Source organism: Scylla paramamosain, chromosome 10, assembly GCF_035594125.1.
Source record: "Scylla paramamosain isolate STU-SP2022 chromosome 10, ASM3559412v1, whole genome shotgun sequence".
Lineage (NCBI taxonomy): Eukaryota > Metazoa > Arthropoda > Malacostraca > Decapoda > Portunidae > Scylla > Scylla paramamosain.
The window spans coordinates 6,909,763-6,935,000 of NC_087160.1; the positions used below are offsets into that span (position 1 = coordinate 6,909,763).

General features: G+C 43.4%; 1 long non-coding RNA gene across 3 annotated transcripts in view; it reads right to left on the reverse strand.

The window, feature by feature from the left end:
- Positions 1-15,131, reverse strand: part of LOC135104182 (uncharacterized) — a 143,542-nt gene extending 128,411 nt beyond the window's left edge. For all 3 annotated transcript variants that reach the window (XR_010270324.1, XR_010270325.1, XR_010270323.1), the window contains exon 1: positions 14,219-15,131. This is a non-coding gene — a long non-coding RNA (uncharacterized LOC135104182). The remainder of the gene's footprint in view (positions 1-14,218) is intronic.
- Positions 15,132-25,238: the final 10,107 nt, after the last annotated feature.

Genomic DNA, 25,238 nt, shown 5'->3' on the forward strand with positions numbered 1-25,238 from the left:
ACAGCTTACAACACGTGTCCGCATATAAATACAACATTAAATGCACACTGACTGGATAAGTTAGGGACACACTGCAATTCTGCCGCCATAACCTGCACTCGTCAGCCACGCAACAGTAACGCAAACAAGCTGAAAAATATATCAGTCGTTAAATATTTTTAAAGCCTCTTAAATTTCACGCTTAAGTCATCAGTCAATGGGTTGAATATAATTACCTGCCAAGTTTCGCTAAGTTATATGAATTCCCGCTAACTTGCAAGGAAAGCTAAGTGTCGTGTATCTCCTCGCTCTAAAAATACATGCGTTATGACAAGAGAAGCATTAGCGTGCCACGCCAACTCTATTCTCGGCCAGGCAGTGTGGACGTCCTGGTTAAGCTCGACAAAGCAATTTATACAAATGACATTCTACTTATGCTCTTAACACTCCAGCATTTCATTACGGCTTCCCACTGCTCTGTGTAGTAACTCCACTTTTTACTGCAGAGAATAACAATGCGGACGTTGGATTTAGCTGACCCTGCAATATTAAATCCACCTTCTGGCACTCTGCGGCACCTCCTACACGACTCGAGTCCTGCAGAACACTCTCCAGTATGTTTCCACAATGCCTCAACAACAACCCTCCCACACACCTCCATCTAGCAAACTAGACCAACTTCGCTTCCAAACGCTAACCTCCCACTACACTTTTGCCTCACACACAGGCGCTTCAACCTCAGCCCTCCCACACATCTCCACCCAGCAGACTTCTTACCACCACACTGAACCAACCTCGCTTCAAAACACAACCCCCCCCCCCCCCATTGCCTTACCTCACCCCACACATAACACCCACCTTGCACCTACTATTCCTTCGCCCACTACCACCTTATGCATTCCCTCCCCCCAACGTCCATGCCAAACACACAGGCACACACAGGCACACACCAGGCACACACCAGCGCCTCGCTACACAGTCTCAAGGGCATACAGCAAGCCAGCAAATCCGCGGCCGAGGCGTTGTCTCACACACTGACTGGCCAGACGTGTTATTTTGCCGCAGGAAGCTTAGGGGGACTGTGGGCACCAGGCTGGCGGGGAGAGGGGTAAGCGAGGGGTGAGGGGTGCTGGGGATTGAAGGGTAGGGAGGGCCTTATGTAATTTTTAGTCCAACTCTCTAGCATATATTTCTTTTGTGTAGGATTTTTATTCTCTCTCTCTCTCTCTCTCTCTCTCTCTCTCTCTCTCTCTCTCTCTCTCTCTCTCTCTCTCTCTCTCTCTCTCTCTGACAACGAAGTTCCCCAAAAGTAATCAATGTTGGTATACTTTTCACTACGTTTTTCCCCTACCACCACCACCACCACCACCACCACCACCACCACCACCACCACCACCACCACCACCACCACTACTACTACTACTACTCCCTTTTTTAGCCTCCCGTCAGCACACACCAATCCGAAATTAATACTTCCGATCCGCAGCTGGAAGGAAGGAAAGGAAGGATAAAGAGGAAACTTATTCTCTCAACTTTCACTCCATCAATTCACTTTCCACCTTCAAGAGCAAATCTCGCAGGTCCATATCTTTTTAATCTGGGGGACGGCGAGAGACGGGGAGAGAAAGAGGGTATAATCTGGAGCCCCTGGGGAGAGAGAGAGAGAGAGAGAGAGAGAGAGAGAGAGAGAGAGGAACTGTATATTTTAGCCACGCGGTGTCCCAGAAGTGAGTCCATTGTGGGCCAAGTTAGGAGGAGTGAAATAAACGTGTCCCGCCTACGTTATTAATGGGGACGGAAGGACGACCGCTCTCCTTTTTCTTCCTCGCTCTCCTTCTTGTCTTTCTTCTTCTCCTCCGCTCAACACCTCGGCGTCAGAGTAAGAAATTATCGACCCCCCACCCCCGGCAACTCACTGCAGCACTCAAAACTTTCACTCTCACATGACCCTCAAGGGGGAGAGAGAGAGAGAGAGAGAGAGAGAGAGAGAGAGAGAGAGAGAGAGAGAGAGAGAGAGAGAGAGAGAGAGAGAGAGAGAGAGAGAGAGAGAGAGAGAGAGAGAGAGAGAGAGAGAGAGAGAGAGAGAGAGAGAGAGAGAGAGAGAGAGAGAGAGAGAGAGAGAGCACCCAAGACAAGTTATTTTTAGAGATATTAAAATATTCTACATTATTCACTTTGCGGCCCAGAGAACGTCAAATCTTATAAAGATATTCCTTGGTGAGGGGATACGAGGGTGAGGGGGGTGACGGGGTGAAGGACCAGGCAGTGATGGGTTCAAGGGAGGAGAAAGAGAGAAGGTAAGAGGATGAGGGGAGAAGGTGAGGGAATGATAGGATGAGGAATGAATGGATGAGACAATGAGAGGATGAGGGCCTGAAAGGGTGAGGGAGTGATGGGGTGAAGGTGAGAAGAGTAGTGACGGGTGGAGTGGGGGAGAAAGGCAGGAATTTTGGATATGATGGAGTGTGGATGGCAGGGTTTTCTGGTTTAACCCTTTAACTTCTAGAGCTTCCTCTCGGCTTGATATAATGGCTCCTTGCATAAGTTCAAAGGAGGATTTTGAAAGACAACACTTACAACAAAAGGTATCTTCAAATATCTAATATTTCTTTTTTACTGACTGTAATTCAATTTTTTGAAGAATAAATTGCCCACAAATGCTAAAAACAAAATTACATGTGCCATAAGCACTCAAAGTGTTATTGGGATCGAACGGCTGAGGGTGTGGAGAGCATGATTCTGTATTTAAAGGCTGTGGAAGGCGAAGTGTTAGCATTTGAGTGTGTGTAGGGCAAATTTTTTTTTTATTCAATGGCGTGTGAAGGGGAAGATTTTAGGATTTCAGGATAATTGGAGGGTGGGGTTATAGGGTAACAAAGTTTCAGGTTTGTGTGAAGAGCATGGTATTAAGGCTTAGTAGTGGTGGATGACAGGAGAAATGCTCTTAAAGGGAACTGGATAACAAGATTTTAGGTATTCAGAAAGCGATGAAGGATCTGAAGGTTGTGGAAGGCTAGGTTAAAGGCACAAAGAGAGGAGAAAGGCATGATTTTATTGATTAAGGGAGTAGGGGAGGTAGAAGAGTGGGAATTAACACAGAAGTCAGATTTTCATTCTTTGCAATGATGTGGGAGGCAAGATTCAAGGGCGGTGCGAGGGTTTGACAGGGACAAGGGAGCAGAACATGAGGCAAGAGGGTATGCAAGGGCGAAGTGAAGGGGAAGGCAGGCAGAGGGACACCTGGCTGGGGACACAGGTGACACGCTGGGTGCTTTTTCCTTGCCCCCTCTGAACCCTAAGGGAGCGTGGACACCAGCACGGAATTTATGGGATGTTGACCTCAAGCCTCGGGGGAGGGAGGAGGAGGAGGAGGAGGAGGAGGAGGAGGAGGAGGAGGAGGAGGAGGAGGAGGAGGAGGAGGAGGAACGAGAGGACTTGAAATTTTAAAATGCTTGACTACCTGAGTGTGAAGGAAATTTAAATGCAATTACTCGTAAATGGGAAATATGCACCAAATTATGAAAATGTTTATGACAGGGTATATACGAGAGAGAGAGAGAGAGAGAGAGAGAGAGAGAGAGAGAGAGAGAGAGAGAGAGAGAGAGAGAGAGAGAGAGAGAGAGAGAGAGAGAGAGAGAGAGAGAGAGAGAGTACAATTATACACGCATATAAAAGAAACACAATTAATACAAAAACTTTAAAACCGTAACACGCAGACAATACATAAAATCTCACTACAGACGGACAGTCAAACAGAGCGTGGCTGCATTGGTGTAAATGTTTCCATTACGTCACGTCTCGATAAGAAAAGCCAAATTTGTTTTTTTACGTAGGAAGGACACCGACCAAGGGCAACAAAAATCCAATAAAAAAAAAAAGCCGAGAGAGATGCCGGTCCCCGAAAAGGGTCCGATGCGGTAGTCAAAAATTGAAAGATAAGTGTTTTGAAATCTAAATCTCCCTCTTGAAGGAATTCAAGTCATAGGAAGGTGGAAAGACAGAAGCAGGCAGGTAGTTCCAGAATTTACCAGAGAAAGGGATGAATGATTGAGAATATTGGTTAACTCTTGCATTAGAGAGGTAGGTGGACAGAACAGGAGTGAGAGAAAGAAGAAAGTCTTGTACAGCGAGGCAGCAAGAGGAGGGGAGGCATGCAGTTAGCAAGATCAGAAGGGCAGTTAGCTTGAAAACAGCGATAGAAGATAGCTAGAGATGTAACATTGCGGCGATGAGAAAGAGGCTGAAGACAGTCTGTTGGAGGAGAGGAGTTGATAGAGACGAAAAGCTTTTGATTCCACCCAGTCTAAAACAGCGGTATGAGTGAAACCCCCAAGACATGTGAAGCATACTCCATACATGGATAGATAAGGCCCTTGTACAGAGTTAGCAACTGAGGGGGAGGGGGAGAAAAACTGGCGGAGACGTCTCAGAACACCTAACTTCATAGAAGCTGTTTTAGCTAGAGATGAGATGTGAAGTTTCCAGTTTAGATTATAAGAAAAGGATAAACTGAGGATGTTCAATGTAGAAGAGGGGGACAGTTGAGTGCCATTGAAGAAGAGGGGATAGTTGTCTGGAGGGTTGTGTCGAGTAGATGGATGGAGGAATTGAACAAACAAAGAATACTCCCTTGCGACACAAAGCACACACAAAACTAACCAAACTAAACCTAACCTAACGTGACTTAACCTAACCTAACCTTACCCGCTTCCCTGCTTCTGCTACACACAGCATACAACCCACACGCAAAAACTAACTACACCAAACTAAATCCAAATCTAACCTAACCTAACCAAACACAACTAAACTAAACGAACTCCAGACCTAACCTAACCTAGCATAACCTTATACATTCCCTTGCCTCTACTCCACACAACACACATCATACATGCAATAATTAACCACACCAAACGGAAACCTAATCTAATCTAACCGAACTTAACATTTCACGCGCCCTTGCCTCTACACGTCCAAACTGAGTGATCAAGGCACACGAGCCCAGGTAGGTACATGTAGGCACACGCTACACACCTCCTCCTTTTACCTGAAGAAACAAATGATAAATGACCGTTCACGAGGTCGCTGAGTCGCACGTCACCACCCACCCACCCACCCACCCACACACACTCACACACACACACACACACACACACAAACTCAGGTGAATTAATGGTATGTTGGCTCACCCGGAGATTACACGTGCGTTATTCTCAGGTAATTTAGGAGCCTGAAGCGGCCTAAATATATTGCTTGTTTACCTGTTCGCCGGAGCTTGAGTGGTCCACGGGGAAATGATGAGGCTGAAACATTTCTCCGATACCCGGGAAACAAGCTGATCTAATTCTTACGGTAGTGCGCTGGGCTGGGACATTGTTTGTTACCCTGTCATGCGGTGGGCTCTGGCGGCCGGGTAGAGAAAAGATGAAGGAAGGATGAAGGATGGAGAATAGACAAGGTGTGGGTGATGAGAGGTACGGTAGGAAAATATATAAAGTTTGTGCCAGGAATAGAAAAAAAAGTGAAGGAAGGATGAAGGATAGAGAAAAGGCAAGGGGATGGGTGATGAAAGGTAAGGTAAAACAAAAAAATAGAAAAAATATATGAAGGATTATGAGAGGGGTAGAAAGAAGGGGATGGGTGAATGAAGGATAAAGGATAGACAAGGTGTGACTGGAGGATACAAGACGAGGAAGGGAAGAAAATAATGGCTTTGATAAACTGGGTTAGGTAGGTGTGTGGGTGGGAATGAGGAGGAAAAGAAGGAAGATTTGATATGATAATGATAGCTGCGAGAGTTGTGATAGTGATAGTGGTGGTGGTGACAGTAATAAATGGTGGTGGCGATGATGGCTTCAATAGCTCTGGTAATGGTGACGATAGGACGAAGAAAAAGGAATAGAAAGAGATGAGGGAAAGGAAGAGGGAGGCAAGGAGGAAGAACAGAAATGGAGGAAGGAGAGAACCAGTGATAAGTGATGATACGTAAATAATCAAAGCAAATGATGATAAAAGTGAGTGTGATTAAGATGATGGTGGTGCTGGTGGTGGTAACAGTGGCAGCGGAGAAGGTGGAGTAATTACATAAGACGGAGAAAGGAAAGGCAAAAGCGAAAGAGGAAGGAAGAGACACGGATATAGGAAATGGGGTGAAGGAAGAAAAGAACGTGGAAAGAAGGAAGATAAGGAGTGAAGGACAAAAAGGAAGGGTGGAGGGAAGGAGTGTGCCGAATTTTCTGGGTTTGGTATTATAATGTAATATTCTTGACCACATCACGCCACTCCACTCCAGCGCGGCGGCGACCAAGGTACGGGAGAGAGAGAGAGAGAGAGAGAGAGAGAGAGAGAGAGAGAGAGAGAGAGAGAGAGAGAGAGAGAGAGAGAGAGAGAGAGAGAGAGAGAGAGAGAGAGAGAGAGAGAGAGAGAGAGAGAGAGAGAGAGAGAGAGAGAGAGAGAGAGAGAGAGAGAGAGAGAGAGAGAGAGAGAGAGAGAGAGAGAGAGAGAGAGAGAGAGAGAGAGAGAGAGAGAGAGAGGCATTTTGCACACAATATGATGCTTTTCCACCCAGGCAAGGTAATGGAAACACGTGCTGTTCTTTAGAGGGAAAATAAAGGCCGGAGGAGGGGAAAAAAACTTATAACGTGCAGTGAACTTAATGCTTGAGGAAGGAAACACTGCATTCTGCCGTGATATTAATGTTGGGGAATATTTCCTGCTATGTTACGGTGGGACGGGTGTACTGGTGGTAGTGGTGGTGGTGGTGGTGTTGGTGTTGGTGGTGGTGTTGGTGGTGATGCTGGTGTTGGTGCTGGTGGTGGTGGTGGTGGTGGTGGTGTTGCCTGCGTCCCTGTCGTTATGGTTGGTGACGGTGTTTTCTTTTAAGTGCTCTGGTTGTATGCGCTGTACTCGTAGTAGTAGCAGTAGTAGTAGTAATAGTAGTAGTAGTAGTAATAGTAGTAGTAGTAGTAGTGGTTGCTGTTGTTGTTGTTGTTGTTGTTATATTCTTTTCTTTTACTTCCTTTCTTCCTTTTTTCTTTTCTTTTTCTTTTTTTCTTCTTCCTCTTCTTGTTTTGCTGTTGCTATTCTACCAGGGAGCAGCGGATGATTGCTACGCGACCCTGAGGAGAATACAGTGAATGTCCGTTCAGTGCCACTCGACAAGTACCGGTGGATATCCTTCGTTACACATTTATTTATTTCTGAACACTGCTTTCCAACATGCACCTCCTCCTCACTTTCATTTTTTTTTTCAAGCTATCAATATTCTGTTTTTTTTATTTTCTTCCCTCTTACAAGATTTTTTTTTTCACCTAATGCGTTTCTTTTTCTCTCTCCTCCTCTTCCTCTTTCTCCTCCTCCTCCTACTCCTCTACCACTTGCCCAGTTCCTCCTCCTCCTCCTCCTCCTCTTCAAACATCTTATCAGCAATGTTCCGCTCTTATCTGCCTTCGCGTTTTCCTCATTTTTTTCAACTCTTTTCTGCTATCTTCTTTTCCTTCCTCTGCCATTAATAACACGACATCCAAGTGCGTGCGTGCGTGTGTGTGTGTGTGCGTGCGTGCGTGCGCGCGTGTGTGTGTGTGTGTGTGTGTGTGTGTGTGTGTGTGTGTGTGTGTGTGTGTGTGTGAGAGAGAGAGAGAGAGAGAGAGAGAGAGAGAGAGAGAGAGAGAGAGAGAGAGAGAGAGAGAGAGAGAGAGAGAGAGAGAGAGAGAGAGAGAGAGAGAGAGAGAGAGAGACTGCGGCATCCTCCCATCATCTTCACTTTACTGATGTTGGAAGGAGTGAAACTTAAACTCTGTGGAGGAGGAGGAGGAGGAGGAGGAGAGGAGTGGTGTTGCTAATGCGGCGTGATGCTGAGTGATGCTGACTTGAGTAGCATCCAATTTTGCAGCAAGTCTCAGAGGACTCAGACAGTGTGCTGCTCTCCGTGATGCTACCTCGTTTTCTTTACACACACACACACACACACACACACACACACACACACACACACACACACATACATACATACAGACACGCACTCACGCACGCAAAGGAGTAATGATTCCAGTGACATGTTCGCTTTAAACTTCTTCGCTTCCAGTCATTCAGTGTCAAAAAGTTTCCGCCTAGTTCTCTCTCTCTCTCTCTCTCTCTCTCTCTCTCTCTCTCTCTCTCTCTCTCTCTCTCTCTCTGCATTCCTCATCGACTTGCATGTGAGCGCGCTAATGGCAGTGCTGCTAAATATTCCTCGATGAAAAAAAGGTGGGGGAGGGGCGGGGTGGAGCAGTGTAATTGAACGGGAACTGCATTACAGCCAAGGAACACATTACTGCCGGATGATCAACTTAATGGATCGCACAAGTAATGAGAATGAAGTTTGACAATTTAACATCGGTGTATTGTTGGTGATGGGTGAGGCGAGGTGAGGTGGCTAGCAGTACAGGACTCATTGGCTGATTGACTGATTGGTGAGGTAATTGATTGGTTGATATTAATTGACTGAAGGGTTGATGTGGTTGTTTGGTTATCACTTGGTGCCACAGTTATATATGCAGACGCTTATTCAAATTGCTCAAAAAGTCAGAGTAAAAACAAAAATGTATATAATGACTGAATTGCCTCCGGGTAAGAGTACTATTAGGTCGTCAGTCGAGTGAAAAATGTGAGTGTAAAATTTTGATGACTAGGACTTGAAAGATACTAAAACACACACACACACACACACACACACACACACACACACACACACACACACACACAAAACCCCACCACCACCAACCCTAAATATGAAAAAGAAAACAAAATAAATAAATACTATCGTAAAATTCCACAACTTGGATGACGAAGGATAGGTGTGTGTGTGTGTGTGTGTGTGTGTGTGTGTATGCACCCACGTCCACCAAACAAGTGAAGGTCACAAGCGATGCATAATGGAGAGGCGTAATGCCTTCACCTCCCCCTAAGTAATGCTAGCGATACACGCACCACACGGAACCTTGAATGCGACCTAACTACGAGATCAGGCTCCCGTTCTAGCCTTTGTGGTGGTTGCCGCGTGCTGTCAGCTCACCAGAAACTCGAGGATCGCCGCTTCCTGGCAGGCGGATCGGCGCGGCACAGCAACTGATCTTTTACGTCAGAGCATGTTTCTTGTTGGGTAATACGACGTAAACGTAAGTAGTATACCAGGAAACATGCATCGGATAGCAGAGAAACAGCGAGAGCGAGAGCGAGAGCGAGAGAGAGAGAGAGAGAGAGAGAGAGAGAGAGAGAGAGAGAGAGAGAGAGAGAGAGAGAGAGAGAGAGAGACATAATACACAGGATGAAGTATGCGCACCTCATATACACAAGGCCCTGAATACAGAGCACAAAACTGGGCAGCTATTTGTATTTTTTATTGAATAGTCACATAGAAAGGGGAAATATGTACTACACGCAATAAAAAAAGATTGAAGAGCTAAAGGAAAATAAACAAGTTCCTGATATGGGAGCACAGAACGAGGTCAATACTGTCCACCACTTTATTCGGAGAGTGTGTGTGTGTGTGTGTGTGTGTGTGTGTGTGTGTGTGTGTGTGTGTGTGTGTGTGTGTGTGTGTGTGTGTGTGTGTGTGTGTGTGTGTGTGTGTGTGTGTGTGTAAAGCAGAGACGAATGCAAGGCAGAAATATGTGTGCACTATAAAAATGCATGAAAGAGATGCACAAATAAACAAGATCATGATTTCTGAGGCCAAAACTAGGTCAGTACATGCATTTATTTCCTACAGACATGCACGGGAGAGAAATCTACATACACACACTAGAGAGAATGAAATAGATGCACAATAACATGTTCCTACCTTCAGAAGGCAAAAAAAATTCAATATTTGCAGTTTTGTGTAGCATAGAGGCAAAAGGAAGGACGAGTAACGTAAAAAAATAATCACATAGAGTATCTGGCATGAAGGAAACAGACAGGCATGTTATACACAGAAACGCCACGTGTAGACCTGATGGGTTCTTGCGGCTTCTCTTAATTCCTTATGTGTGTGTTTTTTTTTTTTTTTTTATCAGTTACACAGCAATAACCAATGGCCGCTGTTATATCTATGGAGCCCTTTGCTTCAGCTCCTATACTGCAGATGAAATATTATGTTCTGTCTCCTACGACTCCCGTACAGACTCAGGCACCAGTGATCCCGAGGGCGCCAGGACATTCGCCACTCGCCCGGCACGCCACGCACGCTCACTCGCCAGCTCGCCTTCCTCGTTATGAGCGGCTTCGAGGATCAGGAGGCAACTTGCGGCTGACAAATGGGAACAACTTGGTGCCTAGCACGACATTCCCCGCCTGACACCATTACTGCCGCCCTAATGGCCTCTGTGCGCCTCTCCGGAACACATTTTTCAGGCCACTCTGATAGACAGCCACGCTCTTCTTGCACTACATATATTTTTCAAGGCGGTGATGGACAGTTATGCATCTCTCTCTCTCTCTCTCTCTCTCTCTCTCTCTCTCTCTCTCTCTCTCTCTCTCTCTCTCTCTCTCTCTCTCTCTCTCTCTCTCTCTCTCTCTACGTGTGTGTGTGTGTGTGTGTGTGTGTGTGTGTGTGTGTGTGTGTGTGTGTGTGTGTGTGTGTGTGTGTGTGTGTGTGTGTGTGTGTGTGTGTGTGTGTGTGTGTGTGTGTGTGTGTGTGTGTGTGTGTGTGTGTGTGTGTGTGTGTGTGTGTGTGTGTGTGTGTGTGTGTGTGTGTGTGTGTGTGTGTGTGTGTGTGTGTGTGTGTGTGTGTGTGTGTGTGTGTGTGTGTGTGTGTGTGTGTGTGTGTGTGTGTGTGTGTGTGTGTGTGTGTGTGTGTGTGTGTGTGTGTGTGTGTGTGTGTGTGTGTGTGTGTGTGTGTGTGTGTGTGTGTGTGTGTGTGTGTGTGTGTGTGTGTGTGTGTGTGTGTGTGTGTGTGTGTGTGTGTGTGTGTGTGTGTGTGTGTGTGTGTGTGTGTGTGTGTGTGTGTGTGTGTGTGTGTGTGTGTGTGTGTGTGTGTGTGTGTGTGTGTGTGTGTGTGTGTGTGTGTGTGTGTGTGTGTGTGTGTGTGTGTGTGTGTGTGTGTGTGTGTGTGTGTGTGTGTGTGTGTGTGTGTGTGTGTGTGTGTGTGTGTGTGTGTGTGTGTGTGTGTGTGTGTGTGTGTGTGTGTGTGTGTGTGTGTGTGTGTGTGTGTGTGCGGAGTTTTATGAAAATGTTCTGATTAGATTGATGGATAGGTAGACCTGGAAATAATTAGATTGCCAACGCCGTGGTTGTAAAATGCGGTAAAAGACAAAGGAAAAACAGGCAGCCTCACACAACACCACGATGTAATCACCACACAGGAAGCATCAATGAGATCCAGAACCTTGCACTAAATAATAACCGTAGCGAGACAAAGCTTTACTGCACTGGCTTAGACCCCATGACTTCATTTTGCAGTCAAGACCACCATCACCATCACTATCACCGCCAGCACACGTCTCCTTCCCTCAGCCTGACTGCCTCACGTCTGCACACACACAGATAGTGAATGAGTTTACGAGACAGTGATGGCTGGCTGGGTGAAGCTCAATTCCCTTCCTTCCTTCCTCATCTTTGCACTTTCTTCCTTCCTCAGTCTTTCCTCCTCATTTTCAGACTCATCTTACTCGTCTCCTCTCTCATCCCCGGTCTCTGCTTCTATCTCCCCCTCCTCTCCTCTCCCGCCTGCCTTCTCCTGCCGCAGTGAAAAGTTAACGACACACAGAAACAATGTTTTAAAAGGACATCAGCTGCCTCCTCCAGTATTCGCTGCACGATATCCTCTTCCTCCTCCTCCTTGTCTTTCTCCTCCTCTTCGTGTGTGTGTGTGTGTGTGTGTGTGTTTCTCCCTCTGCGCCTAATGTCACTAGAATATTATTGTCTTCAAATGAGATACAAGTCACATGACGACGACACTATCATGATATATGCACACAATGTCCGGTTCTCTTTGTTATTCCAAGATTTAAGACCCTCCAGAAAATAAGCCTTCAGGGGCGAGAGACTCAACACGAATAGCTTTCGTCTGTCTGTCAATTTGGCTATGTACCTCTTAGATATTAGATGTTTATTTGGTTTATTATATTATTATTATTATTTTTTTTTTTACATTTTTCATCTCTTCTTATTTCCTAACAGTATTCATTCATATATTTCTGTATATGTTATATTTCGCGTAATACTTTCTTTCAAAAAATCATCATATTTCCTCGCTCATCCATACTATTACTTTTTTCCCATTTTATTACAGACTTATACCAAATGACCACAGAATATCAATACCAGATATATAACGTCCTCATTAACTTGTCTTTCAACATTTCTTACCCTTCATTTTCCGGCTCTAACATCCAGCCAGATGTCATTTCCCTTTAATTCCAGCATCCATCCTCCTTTTTCGGTCTTGGCGGTCATTTCCTCACCAACATTAAGGTCAATTTCACTGTTTTATTTCTGCAGATGATAATCCGCCTGCCTATGTAGCTTGTAATCTGAAAGAGCAAAAAGCAACGAGTTCAGGCTTGATAAAGTTAAATTAGAAAAAATGCAGTAATGGAGTAATGTTAGTGCCAAGTCAACAGGGAGCTCTACAATGAAATCAGATATATTTATGGATAGGAATGATATGTGACTATAACCATGTAGGCTTACTGACTCCTTGTAGCTTCTTTTACTTCCTATATGTCTAGTTTATGTTCTCCCTATCTTTCTCACTATTTGGACGTGTGTTTCTACCTCGGAACTTTCTTGTCAGTATTTGTTTGATTGTGACAAAGAAAACCAAGAAAATCTGACTTCTCTTAACCAACATCTAGGAGCCTTCGTCTTACACTGTCAGAATCTGGATGTCTGTGTTTAAGGCTCTATCTCTGTCTATCTATGTGTCAGTGGCCTATCCGCTCCACCAACAATTCACTATGTACCGTAATGTAACAGCGACCATCACGTTGACATCTTCCCACAACATAAGCAGCACGAGAAACAGTCCCATATGTAACTCGTGTAATAAAACGAACATAAAAGACAAATTCGTGAAAATCTAGAAAATCCAATACCAAAAAGATTTATTTCCATCTCACTCTCCCCAGCTTCCTCCTTCTCCATTCTCCGTTTCCACTTCCTCCTCCTCCTCCTCCTCCTTCTCCTCCTCTTCTCTTCACTTGTCCTCAAATTACTCCACTCCAAAATAAGAGCATGTCTTGGCTTTTTCCCTTTTACTCTTGCGCCTCCGTCTTGAAAATGAGAGAAGGAAGAAGAGAGAGAGAGAGAGAGAGAGAGAGAGAGAGAGAGAGAGAGAGAGAGAGAGAGAGAGAGAGAGAGAGAGAGAGAGAGAGAGAGAGAGAGAGAGAGAGAGAGAGAGAGCGCCTAGGGTGTATTTTGTTATTATCACGAAGCTTTGCCGTTGAAGAAAATACAGAGAAATAATAACAGAGAAAATACAAGGAAGTGAAAGAAGAGAGAAAAGTAAAATTGATTAAGAAAGGAACACAATTACTGGGGAGAGGAAGGAAGCAGGAAGAAAAAAATAAAAAAACAATATTTGATGAAAAATGAGATCGTCAGTGATAGAGAGAGAGAGAGAGAGAGAGAGAGAGAGAGAGAGAGAGAGAGAGAGAGAGAGAGAGAGAGAGAGAGAGAGAGAGAGAGAGAGGGGGGGGGGTTGAGTCATTTATATTCGCCTCCTAATTTTGCCCCAAGTTTCCTACCTAAAGAAAAAAATAAAAAATGTCCCTCTTTCCCTCTTTTTCTCCCACCACCACCATTTCCCCCCCCTCTCTCTCTCTCTCTCTCTCTCTCTCTCTCTCTCTCTCTCTCTCTCTCTCTCTCTGAAAGCTAGGAATCTCCAAATATGATGAAAGACAAAGAATCTTTATAAACAAGGTTAACCAATGAATACATAAAGAATTAATTAAGGAAGAACATAAATTTTATATCACAGACAGGAGAGTAAAAGAAGAGTTAAGATTGATTGCAGCAACAACAACAACAACAACAACAACAACAACAACAACAACAACAACAACAGATACAACATCAACAAAAGCAATAACGAAAACAACAATAACATCATCAAGAACAACAACAACAACAACAACAACAACAACAACAACAACAACAACAACAACAGCATAAACAACAACACAAGCAACAACAACAAAAATAACACCACAACCACCATCATCAAAAACAACAAAACAAACTTCTGATATCAACAAGGAAAAAAAAAAAAGCAATATCGAACCTTTATTCTTTTCCTCTTGACTTTTTTCCGCTTCGTTCTGACCCCCTTGGCTTCTTCCTCGTTTTCCTTCCCTCCCTCTTCCATCCTTCCGCCTGCGCCCGCATCCTTGAGATCGATTTCTGTTAGGGTCTGAAACGAAAGCAAGAAATAGAGGGAAAGAAAGGAAGGAGGAAAAGACGTGATGGTGAGAAAGGGGGAGAAAAGAGGAGCATGGGTAAAAGAATAGGAAGATGAAGGGAAAGGAAGACTAAGAAAGAGAGGAGAGAAGTACGAAAGGAGACACAGGAAAGATTGGAAAGTATGCGAATAATAAAATGATGGAAGAAAAGTAAGGAAGGGAAGAAGTACCAAAAGAAAACAAGAAGGATAGGGGAAGATGGGAAATAATTAATACATGGAGGAAGAAGAGGGAAAGGAAAGGGAATGAAGGTAAAGGAAAGAAAAGAAAAGGAAGGTATGTAAAGGAAAGAATGTGAGGAATGGAAGGGAAGGGAAGAGAAGGGAAGGAATGAAAGAAGGGAAGGGAAAGAATGTCTCTGGAATATAAAGGAACAGAGAAGCGAACGAGGTATGAACGAAGTAAATAATAAATAATAAGTAAACAGGTGTAAGAGAAAATCTAAATATAAGAGGAAATATAAATAAGGAAGATATTTAATAATGAGTAAATAAGTGTATGAAGAAGCTAGTAATAATAATAAAGTAAAAATAACATCCGTACCATTTAATCTCCGCGCTTAAAAATAAAACCATTTAAGCCGTATATTATATATATTACAAAAATGTCAGGTATAATCATGACAGGATGCTGCAGTAAAGTAATTTCGGGAAATGCTGGAAAACATTACACCGTGAATGTGATATTATACTTAGAACTACATTAGAAAAACATTATAAAACATGCAGCGGTACTACTGACACACACACACACACACACAGAGAGAGAGAGAGAGAGAGAGAGAGAGAGAGAGAGAGAGAGAGAGAGAGAGAGAGAGAGAGAGAGAGAGAGAGAGAGAGAGAGAGAGAGAGAGAGAGAGAGAGAGAGAGAGAGAGAGAGAGAGAGAGAGAGAGAGAGAGAGAGAGAGAGAGAGAGAGAGAGAGAGAGAGAGAGAGAGAGAGAGAGAGAGAGAGAGAGAGAGAGAGAGAGAGAGAGAGAGAGAGAGAGAGAGAGAGAGAGAGAGAGAGAGAGAGAGAGAGAGAGAGAGAGAGAGAGAGAGAGAGAGAGAGAGAGAGAGAGAGAGAGAGAGAGAGAGAGAGAGAGAGAGAGAGACCTTCCCAGCAAATAGCTAGCTACACTCTGCAGATGGGGAGTTGGTTAGTTCTGGGGAGATTAGTAAAATTCTGAATGAGTATTTTTTTTTAAATGTTTTCACCCAGGAAAACATGCAGGATATGCCGAACAGTAAACAGATGTTTAGAGCAGATGAGAATGAGAGGCTGACAGATATTACCATAACTACGGAGATAGTGGAACAGGAGATAGATAGGCTAAAAGAGTTCAAGACACCAAGACCAGATGAAATATATCCCAGAGTACTTAAGGAATGTAGAGAGGTTATTAGTGAACCGTTAGTTTCTGTCTTTAGGAAATCACTTAAGTCAGGTGAGGTCCCAGTAATGTGGAGGCAGGCTAATGTAGTACCCATCTTTAAGAAAGGAGATAAAACTTTAACGTCTAATTATAGACCTGTCAGCTTAACTTCTGTTGTAGGTAAAATAATGGAGTCAATAATAGCGAAGAACATTAGGAAGCATTTAGACAAACATAACTTGATAAATCAGTCACAGCATGGCTTCACGAAGGGGAAGACTTGCCTGACGAACTTATTAAGTTTTTACAGTAAAGTGTACGAGACAGCAGATAATGGTGATAGTTATGACATCTTATATCTAGACTTTAGTAAAGCGTTTGACAAGGTATCCCATCAGAGGCTCCTGAGGAAGGTTAGGGCACAAGGGATACATGGGAAGGTGTTAGGCTCGATAAGGTCATGGATAAGCAACAGGCGACAGAGTTGTAATAAACGACTCTAAACCCGAGTGGGGTCATGTAGTTAGTGGGATGCCACAGGGATCAGTATTAGAGCCATTGTAGTTTTTTATAAATATCAATGACTTGGATAGTGGAATTAGTAATGATGTTAGTAAATTTGCAGATGTCACAAAGATAGGTAGATTAAATAGGTCAGAATCGGATGCCATCGCCTTACAGGCAGATTTAGATAGGATGAACGAATGGAAGGACAGATGGCAAATGCAGTTTAATATCAACAAATGCAAAGTACTTAGCGTAGGTAGAGGAAACCCATACAGTAGGTACACAATAAACAAGGAAACTCTGGTAGGTACAGGGTACGAAAAAGATTTAGGAGTTATAGTTAGCTCTGAACTCTGTCTAGGAAAGCAATGCAGAGAGGCCAGAAACAGGGCAAATGGGGTACTAGGATAAATTTTTAGGAGTGTTAAAACAAGAAACCCCGAAGTAATATCAAAGTTATATTGGGTGCTGGTCAGACTTCATCTAGACTACGCTGTGCAGTTCTGGTCCCCACATTACAGGAAGGATATAGGTCTATTAGAATCAGTACAGAGGAAAATGACTAAAAGGATACAGGGGATGAGGAGTATTCTTTATGAGGCGAGACTGAAGCTGTTAAAGTTACATTCTTTAGAGAGACGTAGGTTAAGAGGGGACCTGATAGAAGTCTTTAAGTGGTATAAAGGTTATAACAAGGGGGACGTTAGCAAAATTCTTAGGATCAGCAACCAGGACAGAACAAGAAATAACAGGTTCAAGCTTGAAAAATTTTGGTTTAAGAAAGAAATAGGAAGAAATTGGTTCTCAAATAGAGTGGTAGATGAATGGAACGGACTCAGTAATCATGTTGTTAGTGCTAAGACATTAGGGACCTTTAAGAGAAGATTAGATGGATTTGTGGATGGGGATGATAGGTGGAAATAGGTAGGTATATTTCATACAGGGACTGCCACGTGTAAACCTGGTCGCTTCTTGCAGCTTCCCTTATTTCTTATGTTCTTATGTTCTTATGTACAGAGATGTCTTTCCATATTTCATTACTTTTCCTCAATTATTTACTATTTACCGAGAGAGAGAGAGAGAGAGAGAGAGAGAGAGAGAGAGAGAGAGAGAGAGAGAGAGAGAGAGAGAGAGAGAGAGAGAGAGAGAGAGAGAGAGAGAGAGAGGGAAGGGAGGTAGGGAGGGAGGAAGAAAAATCTAATTACTGGCAGGTGACAGGAGGACGAGGAGGAGGAGGAGGAGGAGGAGGAGGAGGAGGAGGAGGAGGAGGAGGAGGAGGAGAAGCGGGGAGTAGGGAGAGGAGAAAGACGATAATAACATAATTAGTGACACTGGAATGTGATTAACTAAGTTTAAATAAAGAACAGGCGGAGAAGGAGGAGGAGGAGGAGGAGGAGGAGGAGGAGGAGGAGGAGGAGGAGGAGGAGGAGGAGGAGGAGGAGAAGGAGGAGGAGAAGGAGGAGGAGAAAAAAGAGAAGGAAGACGATGAAGAAGTGGAGGAGGAGGAAGAATAAATGGGAAGTGGAGGAGGAGGAGGAGAAGGAGAAGGAGAAGGAGGAGGAGGAGGAGGAGGAGGAGGAAACAGAGTGAGGGAGACAAAGAAAGCAATTATTCTCGTGTATTGACTTTTAATTCACCTTTGTTTGCAATTTCAACTTTACTTCTCGTCCCGTCACGTGCATGTCGACGACCCTCGCCACTGCCTCCCTTCCATCACACACCATTCCGCAACACACAAAACAAACAAATACAATCACTAGGAAATCACGTTGGCAGGTTATATAGTGAAAAACAAAACTGGTAGGAAATACAATTGAAAAAAGTGAGAATTAACATATTTTGAGCACCGATACACTGTCCACATGACGCGTAAATAAGTGAATGTAAATCTATAAGAGTGTCGTAAAAATTTAAAGGCAGAGTAAGCAGCGGCTCCCTCCCCCGGCTCCTCCAGCTTATTAGATTATAAATTTGCCAGTGACGGTATTCATTTACTCGCGGGTTGTTCAGAGTGTCGCGTGTTATTATTGTAATGTCTAATAATGCTGATATTAACGAGAGGGACGCACCTCCATCTTCACCTAATGAGCAAAAAGGTAAATTAATGAGAATTGGAGAAACTGGTTGTGCATTTTTGGAAGCTCTGTAAAATGAAGGTTTGATAAATATGCAAAGACGAATTATGTTCTTTTAAACCAGGAATAAAAATAAGTAAAGCGATGGAAGAGTGTGAAGGTATGAAAAGTCAGTTAAATATCACTTTATCCAAGTACAAACTGCTTGATGATAATGCCATGGAAAGAAAAAAAGTTATAGGTGTCAAGTTAGGTTAGCTTTCAAGAAAAAAAAAATTTGTATAAGGTGTGGGAGAGAAATACCATCAGATAAACGCCACTCTGGGAAGGGGAAAATAAAAATATGGCTAATTATGTTGGTATGGAAGAATAAAAATGAACGTGTTTAATTCAGCATCGTGTGTTGTTAAAAGATGAAAGGTTGAAAGGTCAGGTCAGAGGTCGTGGAATTAGCGCTAAGACTGGCAGGTGACAGAAACAGGATATCAAGAAGATTAATATAACCGTCATACACGAAAAAGAAAGTCACCTGTAAAAGAAAAATAATGACAATATACTTTTTTACAATGGCATTTGCTTATACATGAATACAGATACCCCTGGAAGTAAGTAAAGACAAAAAAGGGAAATCTGCACCACGTTTCAAAACAAGACACGGGACACACGCCTTTCAGTAACTACGTACTGGCCAACTGTCTCACAATTGTAGACGACACCCAATAAAAACATTCGTAAAAACACCCATCTTTGTAATCTCTTCCTTTACATCATTCCGCTCAATTTCCTGTTTTTCAGTTCCAGCTCCTCTTCAGCATTTTTCCACTCCATTTCCTGTCTTTCAGTACCAGACACATTTTTCATCTAGTTTCCCTCTAGCATGCTCCTTCTCCTACTTGACCTTACAGCCCTCTGGTGACGAAACTATCACATCCATGACACCGCCTCAAGTAAAGTCCCTTCGTCATTATTCCCACCACCCTTTCCCTTCAGCCCATCATAGAAACCTTTAGAGAGTCACGGCCCTCTATTCTAACCCCCTCTCCTGTCACTTCATGGCCCTTCAAACTCCTCCAAAGCCTTGTCCTCACCCCAACTCCTTCGAAATGCTCAAAGAAATCTTTCATCCAGACTCCTTCAAACTTCAGAAAAATCACACTCGTCTATTCTAACCTTCCTTCCTGTAACTTCATGCCCCGTTCAAACTCTAAGGCTTTGCTCTCACCACAGCCCCCTCAAAAACTCTCAAGAAATCATCCCAACCCTTTCAAAACCTAAAAAAAAGTCACGCTCGTCTACACTTCCCCTCATCCTCACTCCACAGCGCCAGCACAGAGCCGCCCTTCTGCCACGTCCGTCATCAAATATAAAAAGAATAATCGATACAAAACAAACTTTCAGCCCTGTGTCAAACCAGATTCATGTATTCTTGTTGAGGTATTGTTGTGCTGGCTTGCCTTACCCTTGCTGCCCACAGTGCCTGGAGCTTATACACGACGTGAGAACCAAGGGCGAGACTGTAAAATGTTTTGTACGGGTGCAGTTAGTGTGGGCGGCTGACGGGTGTGAGGGTAGGTGGGCAGAAAAGATAGCAGGCAAGCAGGCAGGCAGGCAGGCACTGGGATAAAAGACAAGCCAATACAGATGAAAGAAAAGATGCTATATGACACAGACAGACTGACAGACGCACAGACAAAGGAATAAAAATACATACGTGCAAAAAGAAAGATGCGAGAGACAGATAGACGGTCAGACACACACACACACACACACACACACACACACACACACACACACACACACAGACAAAATAATGCCATTTTACTTCACTCTTTCATTTTAAATCTGAACCTAAGAGGAGGAGGAGGAGTAGGAGGAGGAGTGTGTGATGGGGGGGGGGATTTTTAGAGAGAGAGAGAGAGAGAGAGAGAGAGAGAGAGAGAGAGAGAGAGAGAGAGAGAGAGAGAGAGAGAGAGAGAGAGAGAGAGAGAGAGAGAGAGAGAGAGAGAGAGAGAGAGAGAGAGAGAGAGAGAGACCGACCAAACGTCCCGTCTCTTTCCTTCTCTCCTTCCTCCTCGTACCGTACGCCCACACTCGCAGCCAAACCTCTGTTCACAAACTTCCTATACTGGGCACGGAATGGTGTGAGAATCGGGGGGAGGGAGGGGGAAGTGAAGGTTCTTACTGTGTTTCGTGAATTGGTGAAGATAAACGCAAGTGGAGAGAGGAGAGAGAGGAGATAAAAGAGCAGGGATAAAAATTAAAGTTGCTGAAAATATAGATACACATTTAATTATTATTTTCCGTGTCTGTGAACGTGTCTGGCTGGGTACAAAAATATTACCAGGTTTTTTTTAACTCAGCAACAGGAGGTTCAAGGCCGCCGCGTCTATCACCCCGCCAGCCCAGACACACTTGGGAAATCACATGAATTTCAGTTTGAAGGAAGATGACGCTGATGAAAATAATTTACTCGAGAGAGAAGAAAAAAAAAAAAACGGAGGTTATGAAAATGAAGTGGAAATAAGTATGATGAGGAAATCTATATTAATGGAAATAGTCAACATAAATACACTTATGAAATGCACATAATCTGGGGATGTGGCGTAAAAAAAAAGATGGAAAGGATTAATGAAAATAACAATACTCGGGGGATTTGTGAATGAAATTATAGGAAAATATATAGAATTAAAAACGATACATTGTTTTCAGAAGTGGAGGGGAATAAGTACTGTGGAAATACACCCATTGGAGGATTGGTGAATTGGATGGAGCCAGAGTAAACAACAGATGAAGTAAGAGAAACTGGTGTGTTTGCAGAAGGTCACGCAAGCCACACGAATAGCTAAGTCTTGCAGCATGTAAACACGGAAGGAGGACCCCGCCACACGCTCAGCCAGCCACCTACCCAACCACCCATACCTTATTAACTAACCATCCATCCACACATTCGCCCAGCCACGCACCGACCCAGCAATCCAAACCCTTATTAATTATTAAATAACCATCCACTTAACCGGTCATCCAGACACCCACGTAGCCACCCGAGCCCTCATCCATCTTACTAGTCAGCCAGCCATACATCCACACTTTATTCAGCCAGCCAGCAGCCAGCCAGCCAGATAGACAGACAGGCAGAAAAACAGACAAACATCCATCCTTCAATAAGCCAGACAGGCAGACAGACATCCATCCTTCAGCAAGCCAGCCAGCCAGCCAGACAGACAGACAGATAGAGAGATAGACAGGCAGACAGACAAACATCACCCTTCAGTCAGCCAGCCAGCCACTTCAGCAATACGTGCACGCTACGCCAAAAGTTTGTGTACCAAGCAAACTCCGAGACGGATACCAGTGAAATTATATTTTTTTTTATTCGTTTCTATTTATCTGACACGCAGAGCCCTTAGGGAATGCCAGTAATACGAAGAGGGAAAAATAGTGCACTGGTGGAGAGAAAGGAGACAGTAAAGAAAGAGAACAAGACTATTCGGGAGAGAGGAGGAGGAGAAAGAGAGAGGAAAAACAAGACAATCGAAGGAAAACGAATAAAAAATAATCTATGAGGTGTTTATATTCAGCACTTAATTTTGTTTCCTCCGTTTCCTGACTGATGATACCTGACTAGAAAAAAAAAACATCCCTTTTTTCTACATTTTTTCTTTTTTTTTTGTCCTCATCTTATTACGTCTCAAAACAAATTGATTCAACTTATCATAACTTATGTCAACAAAATACCTGCAAAAACATGTGGACGAACCCTGAGTGACATCTTACAAAGGATATGCGATCACCCTTTGTCTTCGTTTTGATGCACGCTCCTTCTACGACGTGCGTCAACAAAGGAATTAGGGCACGGCTCAGTGGTAAAGTCCTCGGATAACAAGTTCAGTGCCACGTGTTCGAATCTTAAGGGGGATCTGATCGTGTCCATCTCTCTCTCTCTCTCTCTCTCTCTCTCTCTCTCTCTCTCTCTCTCTCTCTCTCTCTCTCTCTCTCTCTCTCTGGTATGATCTTCACCATAATACAAACACATTAATAAAAGGAATTACGAGCTGAAAGTAGAGGATTGCAGCTTCATAGGAAAAGTGATAGAAAAAAATTGGTTCCCTAACGGGGAGGTAGATGAGTGGAACAGACTTGCTAATCACATTGTTAGTGTCGAGTCAATGGAGAGCTTTAAAAGAGGATTACATCAATTTATGGCAAAGAATGACAGGTTGGCACAGGTATGTATGCTGTGAACCAAGGACTAATACGTGTATGCAACTTCTCTGATCTTCTTATGTTCTTAACGTTGTCTGTGTTGCTCTGTATGGAAAAATATCACGTGTACGAAGATGATCACTGTACAATTATTTCCACTTTCAAAACAACGATGTATTTTTCTTTTGCTCTCAATGTACGAAAATATATTTGAGTCTCAAGGAAAATATAACATGATAAGAGATAAACTGTCCAAAAAGAAGAAATAACTTAACAGGAAAAGAGTAAATGTATGAAGGGAGAAAAAAAATCCAAAACGCCATACAGAAAATGTGGAAACAGGAGAGGAGAGAGAAAGCAGGCATGCTCTAATGGAAAGGTGTGGAGAAGAGGAGAGTGAAGGGGCAGGTAAGGATGCGTAGAAAGAATGGAGACAAGGAAGGAAAGGAAAATGATACCGTAAATAAATGAAGGGAAGATATGAGGGCTGCAGGGGGAGAAAAATACGAGTTGGGCTATTGAAAAATTTAAACAAAGACAATGTGTGTGTGTGTGTGTGTGTGCGCGCGCTACTATAATCACAAATCCATGAAATACAATTGCAAAGTAATAGCAAAAAACAAACAAACAAAAAACTGACAATAACAACACACAGTCACAACAGAAATAGATATCAATAATAACAAGAAGAAGAAAACAAACACAAAAGCAGAATGAAGAGAACTACGACTCTGAATAGAAATAAAGGAAAATACCAAAATGAAAGGCACACGCTTGGTAGGATATACAGTTCCCAAGGCAGCACCTAGCTTACACCTGCCTAATGACTGCAACACCTGCGTCAATTAAGCAGGATCCATACCGGCGAGCATTCCCTCACCACACGGCCTGGCTAATTGCTCCTCGCCTTCAGGTAACACACACTTCCGAGATACGTGGCACCCTCATACTCCAAACCCAGGCCGTCTCCTCTCCGACGCTATTCTCCCTTCCTTCCCTTCCTTTACAGTGACCTTCCGCAGCTTCTCCTGTTACTCTTTTCTATTCCCACCCTTCCTTTCTCTAATTTTCTTTCGTTCCTTCTTTCCTTCTCACCCTAATACCTTTTTCTAACTCCCTCTCCCTTTCTCCAACTACAATCCCATCTTTCCTCCAATCTTCTTCTAAATCCCCAACAATCCTGCTCCTTTTCTTCGTTTTCCCGCTCCTCCTCCTCCTTCTTTTCCTCCTCCTTTTCCTCCTCCTCCTCCTCCTCCTCTGATCGCCACAATTTCGCCTTCCGAATAAGAGCAAGGTGACAACAAAATACTTGCAAACATTGGTGCATTTCCTTTGTCACCAGTTTAATGCTTACCGCCGCTTCTAAGGAGGGGTGTTAATGCGACTTGTGATCACGTTGGCATTTGTAATTACCACTTCGGTATCGCACACCTGAGAAGAGGAAGTCATTAAGGAGTCATATGTTACCTGTACACTGTTCTTGTATGTATGGCTTCCCTTTCCTTCTATTCTTCCTCTTCTTTTGTTGCTTCTTGCCCGTTCTTGATATTTTCTTCTCCTCTTGTTTCTATTTTTCCTCCTCTCTCTCTCCTTTTATTTTTATTTTTATTTAGTTTTATTATTTTTTTTGTACTGATTCTCTCTCTCTCTCTCTCTCTCTCTCTCTCTCTCTCTCTCTCTCTCTCTCTCTCTCTCTCTCTTTCCACACCATCTCTCTTTTCCACTAAACAAAATCTCATCACCATGTCTCTCAATATACTTTTTTTTTTTCCTTTTCTTCCACTTCACACTCATCCCCTTTTTTTGCTCTTCATCTTTCTTTTACACTCACTTCTCTACTTCCCGCTTTCGTCGACAATAGAGAAAAAAAGTATATATATAAGAAAACAACAACATTATTTACCTACTTTAAATTTTCACTGACAAGACAAAAATGACTCTCTCTCTCTCTCTCTCTCTCTCTCTCTCTCTCTCTCTCTCTCTCTCTCTCTCTCTCTCTCTCTCTCTCTCTCTCTCTCTCCTACATGTTATTGTTTCTCTCCTTGTACTCCCTCTTCATCTCCCGCAAACATCATCTTTTTCTTCTATTTTATCTTCTCCCACCTCTTCCTTTTCCTTTTATTTTCTTCCCTCTTCTCCGTTTTCTTCCTCGCCCTCTCCCCTCTCCTCCAGATTCTCCATATACGTAAGGTCTCTTCTTTTTCTTCTTTCTCTGTCCATGCAATATTAAATTTCTCTCTCTCTCTCTCTCTCTCTCTCTCTCTCTCTCTCTCTCTCTCTCTCTCTCTCTCTCTCTCTCTCTCTCTCTCTCTCTCTCTCTCCATTAATATTCTCTCACCATTCTTGTCCATGAAATAACACCTCCTCCTCCTCCTCCTCCTCCTCCTCCTCCTCCTCCTCCTCACACAAGTGCTTTAAAGACTCCTTACTACTCGTTTGGGTCCCACGCAAAGCGCCTCACATTCACTTCGCTCATGCTCTCTCTCTCTCTCTCTCTCTCTCTCTCTCTCTCTCTCTCTCTCTCTCTCTCTCTCTCTCTCTCTTGTTTATTGCGTTATTCATATATCTATCAGTTTATCGTAATTTCTTATTCATATTCCAATCGCAAGCTTTCTCTATATTCATAATTTTATCTTGATTTAATTTCACCATTCTTCTTCTTCTTTTGTTGTTGTTGTTGTTGTTGTTGTTGTTGTTGTTGTTG